This window comes from Lonchura striata, chromosome 15 (genome assembly GCF_050655825.1).
Source record: "Lonchura striata isolate lonStrDom1 chromosome 15, ASM5065582v1, whole genome shotgun sequence".
In the NCBI taxonomy this organism is placed as follows: Eukaryota; Metazoa; Chordata; class Aves; order Passeriformes; family Estrildidae; genus Lonchura; species Lonchura striata.
Window position 1 is genome coordinate 6,214,362 of NC_140717.1, and position 6,144 is coordinate 6,220,505.

The following is a 6,144-nucleotide window of genomic DNA, read 5'->3' on the forward strand; positions in this document are numbered from 1 at the left end:
CCGCCTCTCCAGGTGAGCCGGGGCCTCCCCCCCGCCGGGGGCCGGCTCGGGCCGGGGCGCGCCGCAGGCGAAGCGGCGCAGCCGAGGGGTGCGGGCGGCGGCGGGCGGCGCTCCCGCAGCGCGGCGGCGTGCAGGGCCCGGCAGCCCCGGGCACGGCGGTGGGGCCGCCGGGCCGCAGCCCCACCGCGGCAGCGGGCGGGAGCCGCGGGACCTCGCCCCCGGCGGCGCGGACGGCGAGGTTGGCGGCGTCCCGGGGGCGACGGTGGGGGAGGCCTGACTCCCGAGGCTCCCCCGGAAGGAGCGCAGTGCCTCCGAGGGCAGAGCCGGATAGGTGAGCACCCCTGCCCAGCGGGGTGACCCACCTGCCCACACGTGGGCCCCTCGGACAGTTCCTTTGCACCGCAAGCAGGACCCAGCATGGTTTGGGGGTCGTGGCCCACCTGAGTGCACCACCTGTGTGCTCAGCCTACCGACACGGGGCCGCGGTGGACACTGCCCCAGAGGTCGGCACCTATAGGTCTGATCAGTATAACAGAGAGGATTCAAAGTCTTGATCCAGATTTCACAAAGTTCAGGAGAGGAGGCTGGGCCTCTGTGTCCCTGACATAGCTCACGGGAGAAGTTTTAATGCAGCTTTTGAAATGGACATAAAAGCTTTGCTAGGGGACATTATGCAAGGATATAAAAATGAAGGAATTTGTACCTAAAAAGCCGATTACTTAACATCTTTGTAATCAAACACAGGTAATTAAGTGGCAACAGGTGGTTCAATAACGATGTTCTGTTTAAAAACAGAAAGAGATAATGGCATCAAATGAGACATTTCCAATGGGGAAAGGTCCCAGTTGCTTCTTGCTCATCCTCAGACAGTGATTGTGCCTCACTGCCAGACTTGGATACCTCAGCAGTTTATCCACCCAGAAAGATGAAGGTGTGATTATCGCATAATAAGCTTACTCATGCTCACTCTGCTCTTGCTGGCACATGCACAGCAGTTACTATGTGATGACAGTCTTCTCTTCAACAATACAAGTGCAACTTCTCTGCAGCCTGGGGTCCCATTGCAGCCTGTGTTGCTGTGCCCCCACCACTACAGATACATGTGCTGGTCAGGGCAAAGCTGCCATGGAAAGAGGAAGATGCTGCAGCCCTGGCTCAGCGTTGCTTCATCTCGTCAGCTGTGCTATCACCATCAGATGCACAGCAGCCAAGTGCAATTCCTGCCCAAGGTGCCCTCCATCCATCCTATGGATGGCAGAGAGCAGAAGAGGCTGGCCCCTCTGCCCCCTTCCCGCTTAGGATGCTTGGCAGCAGCTGTTGTAGTGGCTGAATGGGCTGCTGAAGGGGTTCATGGCAGGGACGTTTGTCAAGCACAAACTTTCCACTCAAACCTGCAGCATCATTTCAGCTCCTAATTATAGCCAAGGTACCTTTTGGGGTTTTGTTGTGGGCTGGTTTTTATTTCAGAACAGCCTGCTCCTGTTTGTTGTCAGCAGTGCAGAATCACTACTCATGGGTGGATGAGCATGACTCCTAGCTTTCCCTACTGCACCTGCATTGCTGGAGCCATGGCTGCTACAGAGGTCCTTCTGCCAGGAATCTCAGCCGTAGCAGGAGGCTGAAAGAAATATTTCTCAATAGCTCCATGTCTTGGGGAGTTAATTCCATCAGGATGTAACATTGCTTCTAGAGAAGCTGCTGTTTTTGGAGTTACAGCTGGTGCTGATGAGGCATTGTTGTGAGGAAGTCCCACAGGTAAGATTTCTTGCTAGCTTGACTAACACTGCCCTCACCCTCCTTGGGGGTCTTTTGAGCTATTCCTGAGGACTGTAGTGCCATTTCTGTCTACAGGTGGGTTGTAGCTCCTTGCCTCAATCAACTGAGCACTGCAGAATTTGGAGCATGTCTCATTAGCAAGAAGGGACTCACTAGTGCAGGTGTGATTCATCACTGGAGAGCACGTCAGGGATCAGGGCATGAAACGGCTTAACTAAAGAGGCAATAACAATGCAGTCAGGGGCCATGTTACAGAACTGAGTAACAAAACAGCAGCAGCAGCTGAAAAAACTGTAATGGGACAGAGTGAGAGCACAAAGCAGAAACCTGGCTGTCCACAACACCTGTATCTGGGTTTCAGCTGGGAACAAACCATAGCTATTGAATCTGGAGTACATCCTCCCACAATTTCCTTTTGGAGGTTCTTCATGTATCTCTTTTTCTAGACAAATTAATCTTGGGATCCCAGTGACTGTATAGCATCCACTGCATACTAAAGAGCTAGTTATTCTGGAGCCAAATGCCAGGGAAAAACAGTGCTCCGCTGCAGAGAGAAGCACATTAATTCCAGCACAGCTGAGCAGCGAGATGTGTAGGGACATCTCTCCAGAGACAGCGTGGCTCCTCTTCCATCTGGCAGCACAAAAGAGGACAGGCCTGAATCCTCAAGACATGAAGATGATATTATGTAACATGCACGCTCACTGCTTCCTGAGACAGAGCTGAGTTAAACTCTCCGTGTGATTCAGTCCAAGGCCAAGCCAGAGAGGAGCTGTGCTCCCTCCCCAGCCTAGGGGATTCTGGAGCAAGCGAGTAGCCTGAGGCTGGCGGGGGAAGGTAGATCCAATTCCAGCGTGCAATGACAAACAGCACTGCCTGCAAGTGTAAAATCGTGGCTTTCTGTAAGAGTGCTTATCAAAAAGCAAGCCCGTGAGCAAATGCATGAGCATTTTTGGGGGAAGGGTTTGGTCAATTCTTTTTGGCTTCACCTGTGCATAGAGAAAAATTTTGACAAAAATGGGAATATTGTTAAAACAAACAAGGGCTGCATTGACTGCCCTGAATTCCATTTCAGTTAAAGGCCTAGAAAAGGAGTTTAAGAGTAAAATGTGTGAATACTGCCCATTAAAAAACGTCTCCAGCAAGCTGTTGATGGGAAGGCACAAAATGTCTGTGATGCTTGTTTAGTCTTTATTATTTCTCCCGCCTGCATTTTCAAGAACATAATCATCTGGAGTAAGTATGATATCATACAAACAATTTGCTAAAGCAAACTGAAGTCTAAGCTGGCCTGGGGTGAGAATCAGGATACTAATCAGGAATCTGTCCTGTAAAATATTAATTGCCTAGCCCTCATTTAAGGCCTTTCCCTTTCCCATCCATTGCTTTTAGAGGATTTTAGAAACACATAATATTTCAAGAGTCATATAGATGCCAAGTGTTGGTCTTCAGGCATATTGTATTTAGACAAGCATGTCTCCTCCAGAGGAAGCTCCTCAAGTTTTTCTCCACAGGAGAGGAATAATCCTGACAGTATTACAAAGGCATTATTGTTCCAGCTGTAATCCCTGTGCTCAAATCCATCCTTCAGGTTACTTGCATCCTGATTGCAAAGGGAGAACTTCCCTTTGTATTTGTCAGGACAGTGGCAGATAGATTGAATGTCACTGTTTTCTATGGTCAAATAGCATTGAAATGGAAAGGCTGCAGTGGGATCCTATAATAAGCCTACAGGAATGGGAAAGGAGGATGAAGGGCAATGGAACAAAAATAACAGTCCACAAGAGAAATAGATGAATGACAGGAAAAACACAATTGCAGAAAAGCCAGATGACAGAGAGACAAGGGACAGAAGAAGTATGTAGGGACAAAGGTGAAGCTCCCTATATATTATAGTGTAAATATACAGGACTGGCAAGAGGGCCAGGTTATGTCCACAACGTTTGCAGTGGGAAAAACAGGTAAGTGCAATAATGAGTGTGGAAGAGGGGAATTGTTTCCAAAGAGAAGCAACAAATCTTTTCACTGTGATGCTTTGTGAGGGCACAGATCTGACCTTGCCTTTACAACCTCATGTGTTGGCACATGAGAGGCCAGTCAGAGAAGGAGACCACATTTCACACAGAGATTATGCCCCAGCCCTTTCTTAGCTTGTAAAAAAAAATAACATGAAAGAAGATGTAAGAGAAATTCTGCTTTTCAATGGAACAGATACAGCTGGGTTCCCTGAGCTATCATGTGTGGCCTAACTCTAGCTAGACTCATATGAAAGGATCCAGCCTTCCCTACTCCAGGAATGAAACAAAAGTAAATAATTTTCCTGGAATTACTCCTCACCCTACCTCCTTCCTACACACCCTTTTTGAGTCTCAGTCTCAGTTCATACAGCTAGGAATGCAATTAATTAAGCTGATATAGCTGGCTCAGCTTTGCAGTTGTAGAACCCACGGCTGGCAAATGTCACCTCTTTCATATCACACATCTCTGTTGCCAAACTACAGTCAACTTCACAGTCACATCTCTGTAAAAAGCACTGCTGTGCACGTGGAGATGAACCACAAGGCAGGCAGGAAACATATTAAAGGTCTAAGTACAGGTTCTAGGAAAAAACCCCAAACCTCTGAAAATCACTGAAGCAAAACTGATGTGGTTTTAACAGTGGCAGTGGTCTCTCTCTCTTCATTTGACACAGTATGGAGGCATAAAACTATAATATGACAAATAGTAAATAACAAAGGGATGCTCAATGATCAGCTTGTCTTTGGTTTACACTGAGAGCAATAATTAACTTAGGAGGGAGAAAACTAAATCACTTCATAATTTTCTACTCTTCAGAAGACCTGAGCAAAGCTCTTTGGTAAGAGCAAAGCTTTTCACAAGCGCATGCAAATGTTTTATAAGCACAGTAAACTACATTTGTGATGGAGTTACTTCTTTCTGAAATGTGATCTGGACTTCGGGATTATATCTGCTTTTCAGAGAGACAGGTGGACTCTTCAGCTGCATTTAAAAGTATTCCTGATTATCAGGTAAAAATAAAGCCTTTTTTTTTTTTTTTTTTTTTTTTTCTCAACTAGGAACATTTCTTTATCAACTGCCTTAAGAATTAGTTCAGGGAATGGAAAGAGAGCAGCACTGAAGGCCAGATACTTGCAATTAGGGTTGGAAGTTTAGGGACAAAGCTGAATAAATTGCTATTGCATGCTCATTGTCTAGCAGCCAGATCTCAGGCCAGTCTCCTGGCAAAGAAGACCTCTTGTATTTATTTTGGGAGAGGGACATTTTCCAGTGGGAAAAGTATTAAGGTGTAACAAGATTATCATACATCAGTCCTCATATTTTATTCTGCCACTTTTGATGCACCTGGGAAATCAGAATAAAAGTAGGCACTGCTTTCATCCTTTGACCCTTTCAATACCAACAACTAAAATATGAGCTGAACAACTGAATGTGTCATGGAACAACTCCATTATACAATGTAAACTCAGTTATACAACAAACAGGCAAGAGTAAGAAATAACTATAGTGAGTTGAAATTCATTTGGGATCAACTGGAGTGAATCACTCATTATCTCTGGGGTAGCTGTTCTCTCTCCATAGAGCTGCTCTCTCTCAAATCTTTTTATTTAATGAACATTGATATTGGTACATAACCAGCACAGTTATAAGTAGAATATAGCTCCAGGGAGAGACAGGGTTTGGCACATCTGGTTTATAACCAGAAAGAAAAGTTGTTACAAAGGAAGCTGAGTTACAAAATGTGGTCAGGTTTGTCAGCAGCCAGTAGTGCCTTTCAGATCACAAACAGCCCTAGGATGCCAGTGAGGAAGGACACCTTGTTTGAGCATCAGCTGAAACAGCTCCTGTGCACGCATGCCCACCTCCCTGCTGAGCCAGCAGGCTCATGGAGGGAGAGGGACAAGATGCTGCTACCAGTGCCACTGGCACAGGAAACTAGACAGAGGCACTGAGAATTCCTTATCTTTAGGGATCTAATTTTTTTTCAGTAATTAAATAGAAGACCTGATGTCCTGAACAAAATTACAGCTTCAGTAGTATCACCCTGCCTAAATTACCTTTCAGTTGTCAATTGTACAAATAAGTTTGTTGCAAAATGCTTTGTATTTTTCATTTCAGAGGGGTGCTATGTTTCTATGTGATATGTTGTATCTAACAAAATCTCATTAGTACAATTATCAAGTTATATTGAATAATTTAGGTTTTTAGTGATTTCCTACAATTCAATATCTAGCATTTCTATTTCATAATTATTAAAGGATAAAATAACATACAGAATAAGTAGTTTTAGCTGTGCAGTGTCAAAAATCAGCTTCGCAGTTTCAGGCAATCAACATACACCAGTGTGTA